The sequence below is a fragment of the Erigeron canadensis genome, chromosome 7, assembly GCF_010389155.1.
Source record: "Erigeron canadensis isolate Cc75 chromosome 7, C_canadensis_v1, whole genome shotgun sequence".
Lineage (NCBI taxonomy): Eukaryota > Viridiplantae > Streptophyta > Magnoliopsida > Asterales > Asteraceae > Erigeron > Erigeron canadensis.
Genome location: NC_057767.1, coordinates 37585169 through 37599142, shown reverse-complemented (window position 1 = coordinate 37599142; position 13974 = coordinate 37585169). Strand labels below are relative to the sequence as shown.

General features: G+C 32.2%; 1 pseudogene; it reads right to left on the bottom strand.

Moving 5' to 3' along the window:
* Positions 1-739: 739 nt before the first annotated feature.
* Positions 740-4346, bottom strand: LOC122607344 (annotated as a pseudogene).
* Between the last annotated feature and the right edge of the window lie 9628 nt (positions 4347-13974).

Sequence of the window (13974 nt, the reverse complement as noted above, 5' to 3'; positions counted from 1 at the left end):
TCCTCTTGTAAAAATCTTATTTTTCAACAGCCTAATCTAATGTATCTTAATTATCCAGATTGGTATATTGTTGACTTTCAAGTTTCTCACGTTTAAAAAAAAAATTAAATCTCTCACAGACCATTATAATATCATCCCGTCATATTGTTATTAGTGGTATTACACGGTTATATTGGAACACCAAGTAATCAATTCAGAAATAAAACTCATATTTGTTTTCCGAAAAATCCATTCGAAGCTTTAATCTAAATGATACGGCTGACTTTCAAGTTAATCGTTTTTTTTTTTTTTTGGAAAGAAAGTTAATTGGTTCTTCATTGGGATAAGTATCCGGGAATGTAATAAACTTTGGACGAATGTCTATAGTAGGAAATAACTAAAGTTTTGTGTATTGTATGTAAACACCTTTAAAAAATGTTTATTGTATGTAAGAAAACCTACGTGGCAGCCATATAAAAGTGTCACTTGTCTGATTTTAATTGGTTGAATACATTTTCTTACATACAATAAACATTATTTTCGAGTTGTTTACATACAATACACACAACTTTAGTTATTTTTCCTACTATAAACATTCGTTCAAAGTTTATTACATTATAAGATACTTATCCCTTCTTCATATAGTAGTTGACCAGTCAATTGTCTCAAATGGTAATAAAATGGCATGTGCCGTTTGGATGTAGCCGCCACCAATATTTTTCTCCAGAGTTAAATTTAAGCAAATAATCAAAAGATAATGTAGACAAAACGCGTCACTTTGTTATGCACAATATTAATTTTATACACAGTTAATATGGTAATGATTACTATCCGAACTACTAGTACAACAATCCTGATTATTATTGCAATTGAAAATATCATGACAATATAACACTCGAGAAATTTGGGTGACTTTTAATTCATTTGATTCCGTTCCCTTCTTTAGTAGGTTACCCTAGACCAAATTAACCTATTTATGCAAGAGAAGAACTGAAATTGCAACCTCTAAATTAGAACTTACCGATCGCATTTCCAAGCTCCATCGCAACATCAGTGGTCTCGTGATCAACAGCCTTATTTCTAATTTCCAACAAACTTCCATCAACAGCCATAGCATTTTCAGATCCATTTGTGGTATTATTGGACAAAATTTCTAAGGCATGTTTTTGTTGTTCTTTTTGCCGCTCTCTCTCTTCTTCTTTCTTCTTTGCTTCATCAATCTCTTCTTCCTCTCTGATTTTGTCATCAATAACTTCTTCCTTTTCCCTTAACCTCCGTTTTCTTTTCTCTCTTTCCTCCCCACTATATTTTCTCTTTTTGCTATAACTATCATCATTTTCTTGATCAAGTATCTCATATTTTCTATCTTGTTCACTCTGCTTTTCCCTTTCTCTCTCTTGTTAGCGGGCTCGCTCTTTCTCCTTTTCCCGAGATTCCCAATCCTTCAAACGGGGCCGATATCTTCACTCATCTTCGCGTATTTTGTATTCTCTGTCCCTCTCTCTCTTAGCCCCTTCCTGCTCCCTCTCTCTTTTGTATCTTTCTAATTCGCGTTCCTTTTCACGCTTCAGGTTCCGATCTCTGTCTTTGCTCCGCCTATTATTTCGGTCGGGTGAACTTGTTTCAGCTTTCTTGCTTTCACTGAGGGTATGCTTTTGCTATTCATTTCTTCATCATTTCTATCTTCCACTGTATACGTAACAGATCAGTAAGTAATTAAGCAAAGAGTTTCCAACACACAAAAGCCGACAATCAATTAGGATACCATAACTGCCAGAGAAAGCAAGTAAACAGATTACAAAGTTGGTCCTTAGATGCGCATTATGAAAGCGCTAAGAGTCAAAATCAAATAATCAAAACATATGGTATGAGATAGTGTCTGGATTTCCTTTTGTTGTAATAAAAAAATAATCAACCACGCTAAATGTTGGACAGTTTTTTGTAATTACATGAAGTTATTTACTAAATGACTCAAAAGAAGAATCTTAAGATACTAAAAAGAATCGACTTGTGAGATGAGGGTATAAGTCTCTCAAATCAGAACAAAAGAGATGACAACTGTCATTTTATCAATTAAAACAGTTACTAATATGGAGCTGGTTATTTGACCCATGAATAATTCAAGGCAGAACTACTTCATCCAGAACTATAAACCAACTATTGAGATTACATGTCACAAAAATAATAATAAAAAATCAATCTCAAAATGTAAATGCAACTCCCCAGGCAAATCTATACTTACCATTTCTCGTCATATCCAAATCTGAGTCACCATCCCTCGATTTTGCTAGATGTTCAGAGGTTGGAGTAACTAGAACATCAGGAGCAATTTGTGGGGGAGGAGAGGGGAGTGGTAAAGGTTTATTCTTGATACTCTCTTCTATCATTCCTGTAAGTTTTTCACAGGGATCACGGTCAGCTTCCTTATCTTCATCCGTCACCAGACCAAAGGTAGAGTAGTAATCATTTTCTTTGTTTGATTCATTATCCACCGTTGATGCTATCTTGCCAACATAAATTGTGGTCATTGGCTTTTCTACGTTTAGATTGATAGGTGTCCTCAAGATGGGAGGAACTTGACCCCGCCGCACAAGCACCATTGGATGGGGTTGTAATGCTACAACTCGTCCCAGATAACGTATGTATCCTGCAAAAAGTAGACAAACATACTATGCAAACTTGTTAGAGCATGTCCAGGAAATGAATACGGTTTTGAAAGTGTGATGTTCATGAACTTCCACAATAAGTCATATTCAACAGCAAAAGCTAATCAACAGTCTTTACCCAAAATATTACAAGTAATTAGAGATGGCAGCATAAGCACACCAGCTGAACAGAGAACCTGAATGTAACTGAGGACAAGAATATGTAATTCAAGATCATGAAAGTGCAAAAAGTCTCACATACGCCGATTCATTGTGACAAGACACTTTAAGGTGTGTTCCGCAAATTTTATATCTTAAACTATTATATTACTATGCACGGTAACAAATGCAAAGAATTGAAACCAAATAGTGTAGTTGAAAGGATTGAGATACCTTGGCATGTAATGGGCAAGATGCAAGAAGCACTCAGTTGCAAGCATGTTCTGCTGCCGACAAATCACGATTCGAGAACCATTAAAGGGAAAGTAGACTACAGATAAAACCCTACTAAAAAATAACATGGCACAAATTGTATAGCATGACAAACTACAAGCGACTTCTTTTTTCGTTCAACGGGGTCAAATTGGATCATCAAAAACTAAACTTTTTCCACTTATATTCTTGTGTTTCTATGTTAAGGAGAATGAAGGAAGCTAGTCAAAAAAATGCTTGCATACCAAAAAAGTTGTGGGAGTAATGAATCAAGGGTCTCTAAGAAACTGCCATATGACCGAGAGCCTTCCAACGTTTTTCAAACTGTACCAGAAAACATCTTGTCATGACTTCTCCCTAAACCAAAAACACTACACTCCTCCCAATTGCTTTCCACCAGACTATATAATTACTAATACAGTAATACTACACACATAAACACTAAACTGCAACCTATACATACACACATTTGTATCTATCTATATATCAAACAACCAACATATAAATTAATTAATCAAATTCACAAGTCCATTCCACTTTCCAACCAAGTATTAATACAATTCAAGAAAAAAAAGTATAAAACTATTCACAACTTGATGATTGTAATCCCACAAATTTACATAATTTAGAATTAATTATCATTATTTAATTTACACTTTTGAATAAATTCAAATAAATCACACTTTCTTAATTTATGCATGTATATATATACAAAAATATGTAATGAATTACACAAATTGGAAAGACATAATCCACCTGGAGGAAAAGACACCGGCGGACCGGAAGGAGGCTGACCAGGCTGTTCGTACATCATAACCGCCGCCGGCAGAACCTGCTCCTGTCCCTGAGGTAGAATTCCGTGATTTTGAAAGCTAGCATTTGGAATTGGAGGTAACTGAGGAACAAAGGACGTTAGAGGCACCGGCGGACGGAAAGAAGGAGGGACGGTAGAGTATGGTTGGATCTGAGGGGGCGGTGCCATGGCCGTTTGTTGTTGTAAATTAGGGTTAGGGTTTGCTGGTGGGGGAATTGATGATGATAATGGTGGTGGAACGGTGGAAGATGATGGAGATGGATCGGGTAGATCCGAAATAGGTGGATTCGGGTTATCGGATTGTGACGGTGGTTGGTCAGTGGAATTCGCCATTGATTTGATGAGAGAGAGACCAGAATTGTGGTTTGGTTTGTTTATTTGGTTTTATTTTATTTTATGTGCCGGACTTGTCAAGCATCAAGGGGGTGTTTGTTAGAGTAGAATAGAAGGGGGGAAAGAAAATGATAATCACTTCTTTAGTTTGATTATACTATATTGATAATGGAGTTTATGTATTATTTATATATATTTTTTGAAGTATAAAATTATTAAGTTTTTAAAATTTTTTTGATATTTTTTTAATTAATTTTGTTTATTTTTTTTGTATTTTTCTTGTGTTCATTCTCTGTTATTACCAAACAACTGAATATATTCTCTTTCCATACACTTATTCTTTTTTCCATTTTTTTTATTCTCTATTACATTTCTATTCTCTATGATTCCATCGTACCAAACGCCCCTAAGAGTGGGGGAAGTAACTCGCCCCTAACTCTCCTGATTTTTCAATAGGTATTTTTTCATTCTCTAATTGCATAGAATATCTCGCCATTCTTCCTCACCCTTTCCCATCCTTTTCTATTTTATTTACTAGTCTAAATAGACTAATACTCATATGATATATGGTAATTATATATATATATATATATATATATATATATATTGTATCTTAAATAAATTTAAATATGCCATACACATGTATGATTCGTGAGTATCAAATAAATTGTTCTTATAGTATATCGATGATCAAAACTGAATTATAATAAACAATAATGATAAAAATAATATATGTATAGTTAAAATTTTGGGTTTACCTTCAATTTTTAGAACCACATCAAAATCAGAACTTGTAAGAATAATAGATAATGACAACTAGCTTTGTAATTTCAGATCGTAAACTCAAATTTTTGAAGTTTTCATCTTAATAACTTATTATAATTAATATAAGTAATAGGTTTTGAAGAATTGAGAACTAGAAAAAGAACAATTTATCAATGAGAAAACGATCAACCAAATAAGGTTATAATCTCTTTTGTATTAACGAGAGAAAGTGCCTGCGTATTGCGACGGTGATATGGTAGAGTGATAGGTCATAGGAGGTGATATGTCATAGAGTGTAATAGCCAAATGCTTTATCCGTATGGGCTCCGCTCTCGCATTTAAAAATTCGTCAAAAGTATATCGAATGACATCTCTAATGAAAGAGAATGAAATTTTAAGAACACTCATACAATTTTTATAATTTATTGATATACGGTTTTTGAAATAAAAGATTTTGAACGAATTAGATGAATAAAATGATTTATAGGGGAGAGAGAAAAAAAATAAGTGGTTGAGATTTAAAGATATCATAGGTATATTAGCTAAGGATGTTTAAATTAAGAAAAAATGATAAATCCTCCTAACCAAATAGCCTAATAATCCTCCTAATACATTAAGAAGGTGACATGTGGTATCCACTAATTCTCTTTCCTAATCTTACCCCTTGGTTTTTCACATGTCATCATCTCATAGTTAGGAGGATTATTAGGCTATTTGGTTAGGAGGATTAATTATTTCCCTTAAATTAGTGAATAAAGAAGAATGATATTTTAGGTACTTCAAATCATGGATTGAGATTTTTCAAAAAGGACAAAATGCTTTATAATATAGTATAGATATAGATAAGTCAAAAGTTAGAGCTTAATTTTAAGTCTAATAAGAAAATTGAATTTATATATAACTAAAAAAACCTTATTTAATAAAATAGTTATATTAAAAAGAAACTTGTCGATCAAACGATATGCCACATGTCGTTTCAATAACATGTCAATACTGTTTTAGTTTATTGGTAATTTTTTTTTTATTCAACAATAGTTAAAACTTTTATTTAGTAAACTAACTATATTACTTTAGTATAGGTCACATTTACTTCTTGCTCTTGATTTGTATATATGAGGCTCAATGCATGAACACATATATAAGTATATCTATCTATTATTCGTGAAGCTACCACCATAAAATGAACTCTAACTTTTTCAATATATACTCCATTAATTAGTACTCAATTATTTACAAATTTTGTTTAGTTTCTTGATTGATTTATATATTTGTAAAAATAAATGTTCCGCTACCGAGAAGAAGCTATAAACAAAATGAATCAAATTATGCTATATATATACGCTAATTAATATACCCTTAAACCACATCTGAGATGAATTAGTGGTAATTAAGGCGTCCTAATTAATTCATAAGTTTTAATCACACTATCTAAGTTCTTTGAAATGATAAGGAGACAATAAATACAAAAGATTACCACGTACAATAGTATGAATAGTGTATATGTATTTAAGTACGTCATTCGATGTATGTGTGGAAGGTACGTACTATGTAGTGTGTTATAACAGGCAGCGGAAAGTTTATAACATTATATTATATGATTGAATATAATTAAGTCCTAGATAATCATAAAAGCTTATAATTTAAAAAAAAAAAAACAGTTTTAAGTGTTATATTTTGCAAGTTGTAGTACAATAATCATAGGTTCCTCACTGTCATTATTAGCCTAGACATATTGATGGAATTGTTTGCCGTAGTCATTCCACAAGGCATATGCTATATATAATAATTTCTCTATTATAATATATTTTGAAATAGATGTACTCATAATGTAATATTATTAGGAAAAATAGTTAAGAATTAAAATATAAACATATTTGTGATCCCGAACATGACATTCAAGTATATGTATTTAATCATGATGCGTGTTCATAACAAGCATATGTTTATTTTCAATCACTTGTTCTATGATAATTTGATAACAATTAGGACTCTTCTAATATTTGTTAATAAGTCATTAGATTTTTAAATAATTTTTTGTAGAAAATATTTCATAGGTTAAATTTTTTTTATTTAATTAAATGATTGTAAATTTTAAAAAATTCTCTCAAGTTGATGGCTAAAAATAAATATAAATTAAGTATTCAGGGCTAAAAAGTGTAAATTATTGATGTAAAACAAAAAAGTGTAAATTAATGAGACTTTTCTACAAATTAATATAAATATTAATATAATAATATATTTGGGTAATGATTATTAGGATTTTTAATTTGTAGTTTATCTAAATGATGACATCATCAAAAGTCAATTTGATGAAATCGAACGATGTAATTAGTTAATTAGTCATTAGTTCAACTGTCTTATAATATATATTAAGATACTACAAACGCTACCCGGATTAGGGATGTGCAGGGGTTAAAAACCGGCCCGACCCGTGTAGACCCGTGACCCGAAAATGCATGAAAAGTGAAACCGAGACCCAGCCCGTTAACCCCCCGGGCAGGTCGGTTCAGGCCCGGGTTTAACAGGGTCAGGTTCGGGTTTTTTGGGGTGACCCGAAAGTGACTACTAGCTGGGTTGCTGCTACTTTTTGAGCTGAGAATGAAGGATGGAGACTGAGCTTTATGGGCTCTATACGTGATCGTGTGCCTTGTGAATTATTGGAGGTGCCGAAGTGGTGGAGGGGAGACTCCCTGTGTTGTTTTTTTTCAACAGCAAGACAGATTTATTTTTCCCAAAAATATAATCACATGGGCAAGAAGATTAAGCATAAATACTGTAAAAGAAACACACCTTGAAGACGTTGCTTCCGAATCTCGAGAGAAAGGGCAAGATTTTTTTATAATTGGTCTACTCAAAGAAAAAAGTATGAAAATAAAAAATTTGTCATAGTGATTTCTAAAAAAAGTTGGTAAAATAGTGTGTAAAAGACTGTAAAACAATAAATAATTAATAATTAATTTAATAATAAATTAATACTAGTATGGGAAATTGGTGATGGAGTGAGACGTGTACATTTATCCTTCATTTACTTCGCATTAACCAATGCACCAAAATATCTCTCTCTTTGTTGTTTCACCTTCATATTTTTGACATTACATCTTCACAGATCGATTCATAGTACTACCCTAGTACTATCTCCTTTTCTCTTACATATATACAACCATGGTTATAGTCTTCGACTCAAACAAAAAAACTCTTTTATCTTACCATTTAAACTCATTCTTCTTTTAATTATATATATAACATATATTAGTGTATAACATCAACATATAGTTCCTCTGTTCTATTTATTTCATGGGTTATCTTTAATTTCTTCTTCTACCTCTTCTTCAAGCTTATACTACCTCTTGTTTTCTACACATATTTTCAATACAATACCATTTATTGGACATTTTTTTTGTTGTGTCGGGTTTTGGCGGGTTTTGACGGTTTTGGACCGACCCGACCGGTGAACCGAAAATCCACGAAAAGTTGAACCGTGGCCCGACCCGTTTGGTGTCCGGGCGGGTCGGGTCGGGCCGGTTACGGTCGGGTTAGAAACGGGTCACAGGTTTTCGGGCTAAACGCTCATCCCTAACCCGGATTCATAAGGCAACAGGACCAACTATGATCCACGCCTTTTTTATTTCATCTTTTAACAATCTATTAAAAAGATAAAACTTGCATATGTTTATAGGCAAATAGCGCAAGTAAATATCGATTTCATTCGATATTTCATGGATAGTGTAAGCTAGGCTCGACTAATACCCAAATTTAGATTTGTATCCGTAAAAGAGCTCGATTACATATACATAAATGCCCATCTCTATCTAGATTGAGTATATGTTTGATAAGAAAAATGTAATCTAATCAATAAGGAATTTCATGGAAAGCATTCATTCCCATCATATGCTCCATCTCATGATCGATAACCTTGAGTTGTTCTAGTGTCCCCATGATCCAACCCCGGATATACCCCGGGTGATATCATGTCCACATGATCATGAAAACTTGATGAAATCATAGATACTGATTCCACCGGAATTTGTGAAACATGTGTAAATTGATCCCACGATTGATAGGTGTTGGAAGACATGGGAGTATCCATGCTTTGTTCATTTTTCATGGTTGGGAAATAAGGGTCAACTTGTTTCTTCTCAATGAGCCCCTTAGCTCCAAATCTAACAAGGATAGAGGTATCTCTAGGATCCGGCGTATCCAAAATGATTGGAGGGGCTCGTTGTAAGTTTGATCCCATGTACTGAATTGGTACCCACATAGCTCCCAACAGGGATAGTGTCAAGTTAATTCAACCACTTAAATTCAATTCTCCCAACAGGTTACTTCTAGAAAGTGGCAGCTGGTGGGCAACTCTTCGTTTACACATATATATATATACACGCTCCTTACATACGACCTATGAGTGACAAGGCCGAGCCACTGGTCTTAGGGTTAACTAGCTAGATGAACTAAAAACGATTAATGAGTTAACTAATTTTGGGGTTAAATAAACGAACCTTTGATGTCTTAGAATTGAGAATCTCCTTTTGACCATATTTTCTCCAAGCATGCCCATCATCAATCAAAATAGAAGTTAGCTTTGTGGATGTACATACGTTTTTTCTGCATTTTGAGACAATATTTAATAATTCGCAACTTGTCATCTGATTAAAGGACCTACTTTAGTTTTGAAAAAATATTTAGAGCTTATAGGATAATTATTTTTAGGACCTATGTAATTTTTTTTATAAGGACCTACCTTATATGTTAGAAGCTTTATGATGAACATAGTAGTTATTTATCTAACCATTGATCTAGTTGTTAGAAGCTGAAAATGAGATTTCAAGCTTTAATGGAGGTTTTTGGTTATAAATGTGTTGAGGAAGATGACACAAAAGAAAGAGAAAGTCAATACTTTTCATTTATCATTATTTTTTATTGAACCCCTTTAAATTTAATTAAAATTCCATAGTATGTCCTTGAGCTTTTAACTATAAAATGACCATTCAAACTCATTTCATGTATATATTTTTTGATCAATTAATACAAATGATCGGACTAGTTTAACAAAAAATATTACATAGCTGATAGCCCACAACATTTTAAAAAATAATGTACATGATTATTTCTTTTTAAATTTATAATGGAAGTTTTGAATAGTTAATTTCTTGTAAAACAAATAAAAACACATAAAGTTGAATAACAAAAAAAGTTTATTATTTAATAGTATGACAAAGCTTTGAGTTTATATAGAAAAAATGCATGTCTCGATATATTTTCATAATTTATTGGTTTACAAAATTCATGCTTTAGATGATATTAATGTCTTATTTTTTGTAACAAGCAAAATTCATGTTGTGAATGGTGTCAGTGTCAGTCCGACCCGATCGACCTGACAAATTAATTCAATCATTTTTTCGATTTAAATACGTAAAAATAGAATTTACCTGGTTTAAAATTCTGGATACGCCACTGAATCATGAATGAATATTATATCAACTCCAAAAGTAAACAAGGTGTGCCTAGCTTTGATATTTGGGTGGTCATATTTAAAGGATAAATATGACAACAATATTTAAATTATGCATAGGCTACAAAGAAAATCAAACTAAGGGGCTATATCAATTGATCAAGATCATAGAACATATTTATAGATTGTATTATATATTTTACCTTCTTTTATAACACTCTCGTATCATTTTCACCTGTATTATAGTAGTCCCATGACTCTCGTTGAATTTTTCTGATTTCGGACTATGGAAAACATGCAATCCGGTTGATGGAAGGGGAGATTGTCTTTCGACACTACTACTATTACAGCCTATGATTGAGAGTGTACTCTCAAACATCCCCAAGATTTGGACTAGTAGCCCGTCGATTGATTTGGGGTCAAGCTGCAGATTGTTACTGCTCGATCGACCACCCAAGGATCTCACGAAGCTTCTCGGTCCATTCTTGGCCTTGGACGAGTTCGTGAATAGCTTTTTTTCGGTTGCTAGGTATACTCTCCGGCCAATTTGGAGATTCCATATATACAATTATATTACTATTATTTGATGGTGTTTCGAATTAGAAAATGTTATCTATAGCTAGTACATAAGCAAGACACTAGCACACTCTTTACTATTTATATATACCAAATATCGAAAAAATGAATTTTGAAAGACAAACGCATTTTCTTAGACAAGTAACAAGAAATTTCTCGTAAATTTATGAAAAATAACAAGTGACGTTAGCACAACGGCTGGTGATGACGTATTGCGAGCATAATACAATGATCTAGAATGCTTAATTTGCGAAATGGCCATATTAACCTTGGGTTGTTAGAAAACAAATGTATGCTTAAATAAAAGACAAATAACATTATCAACGAACTTGTACCCAGCAATATACAATATCGGTAGCAGTTATTAAAAAAAGTTCAGATTTTCAACCGCCTACACTAATAGTCATTTTTGATGTATAACAACACTTCTTACTATTTTTGAAACGAAGCCTTAATTAATCTTTGCCCCCGAAGACTAACGGTGAAACTTGTTTATAAACGAACGTTACATATTTTCATTTTCAAAAAGACTCTTTTGACTATCTCCAATGGGGATGTTTTTGGGCGCCTTTGGGTGCCCTTAGATGCCCTTAGATATCCTTTGCGGTTGAAGTTTGTCAAAAACTAAATATTTTTTCATGCATATCCTTACCCAAAAGCATGCCCTTAGGTGCCCTTACTTATATATATATATATATTTTTTTTAGTGGAGTTAAAGGATATGTAAGGATGTTTGTATGGTTGGAGGTAAAATTATAAGATTTTAAGGATTTATAAGGATGTGTAAGGATTTGTAAGGATATGATGTGTCAGCTCAAGTTAGCCTTAATTTGTAGTCACATTCACGGAATCAACCTTCGTAGTGATTACGTGATGTCATCCGGTTATAGGCAAGATATATTTTCTAATAATGGACATGATACCGAATACGTGATCTAAGAATTGATTCTCAATTACTCAATATTTTCAGTTTACTACGAGTAGTTAATTTGATTGTTTAAAAAGTCAAAATACATTGTGTTAAATTGTTTCTAAGGTTGCTGATCGACCACATAAGTTGGAAGTAAATTAACCAGATTTAAATGTATTTTTAAGTTGTGTTAAATTGTTTCAGTTTACTAGTTAACAGTATTATGTTTTTGAAAGATAAATTTCGCTTGAAACTTCGTGTCGCGATTCGATAGCGAGAGGTCTAATATACGTTGTCTTAATCAGGTCCGCGTTAGATAACTCCCTCGAAAATTAGCTATTTGGTTAGGAAAATTAATCATTTCCTTATATTTAATATATATATATATATATGTCTTTTTTGATTCTCAATTACTCAATATATAGCAAAACTACGTGACTTTAATCATTTTATGTGTAGAACAGATCATCCTTGCAAAGAAATACGTATTAGACGGAATATATATTTCCATCGGTTTTGACTGTGGAAAACACAAATTAAACTACATGCCATATATCAATCATATTCGTTGTTTTCGTCAATGTTAAAAGCAAATTTAATCTAAATTACACCAATTAATAATTAAAAACAAACTAATCTACTCCATCTCAAGATTTGAACTTAATTAATTTGGTTTTCACCCCATAAGACAAAGACTTTAACAAGCGTGTTCATAGTGTTGTCGACTCGTAATTTTTAACTCGACTCAGAAATATAATTTTTAACTCGTGACTCGACTCGTAAGAGTCGGAACATTTTTATATATATACTACATAATATTGTATAATTATATGAATATGACGTATTTATAACAATATATTACATATTTGATATTTTTAAGTCATAAACTTACAGTTATCTCTAAAGTCATACTAAAATAAAAAATATGGATATATGAGATACAAAATAATTTGATCATAAATATGATATATATATATATATAAACATATTATCAAACTAGAACAATCATAAGTTTGCGACTCGCATTAACTTGTTTAATTCACAGCGCGACTCTTAAAGTCGGGAGAAAAAAAAAATACCCAGCGAATCCCCTTGTATATGGTGTAAATCAACTTGTGTGTAACAAATGTGAGCTACCTCACATTTTGGCTAATCATGTTTGATGTTATAGAGTAAGTAATTACCTTATCTTTATAAAAAAGGATTATATATTTTGGGCCGAGTGTGACTATGCGAGACAATAATTCATCGACATATAACACTATCAAATTATGAACCATATTGGGTTACTATTATAAGACGGAATTATAAGAGGGAATTCAAATCTATGTTTAGAATATATAAGGAATCATTTGTTCATACGTACGTTTTACTTTCTATATGTGAAGGAGTAATGGTTTTTTACATGTCTGGTCTCTTATTTCCGTACTATGACTACTATCTATCTATCTATCTATCTATCTATCTATCTATCTATATTCTAAATTGACTAATTTGGAATCCTTCCATATTAGATATCTGAATGAATTATCTGTTCTTTTGTTCTTTTTCACATCTTCCAAACATGTACTCGTATAGTCGTATTAATTTTCATTAATTATCAAACCGTTATATCTATCATATTCTTGATGCGTTTACCTAATCAACAATTATATACATTTGTGAATTTGTGGTTAAATCTACCCATTATAATATATATATCTATACTATCTTATAATAATTATCATTTTCTCTCTCATAAAAGTGTTAGATGAAAAATTACCATTTTACCCTTTATAAATTAATTTATATCATTAATACTTTATTTTCTAAATTACATCTACTATCACTTTACATCAATTACATTTACACAAATTACTTACACAGTTGCACCTACCATGAACAACACCACCACGGCCACCGTCACCATCGCCAATCGTCGTCAACACCAAATCGCCGCCGCATCGCGCGGGTACAATGCTAGATATTGTCCATAAGACCATAACTATTGATTGTTATATTTGCTTACAACAGTTTTTGCTAATGAGAAATATCGTTATTAAAATCCGAAAAAGAATTCTGTGATTATGTT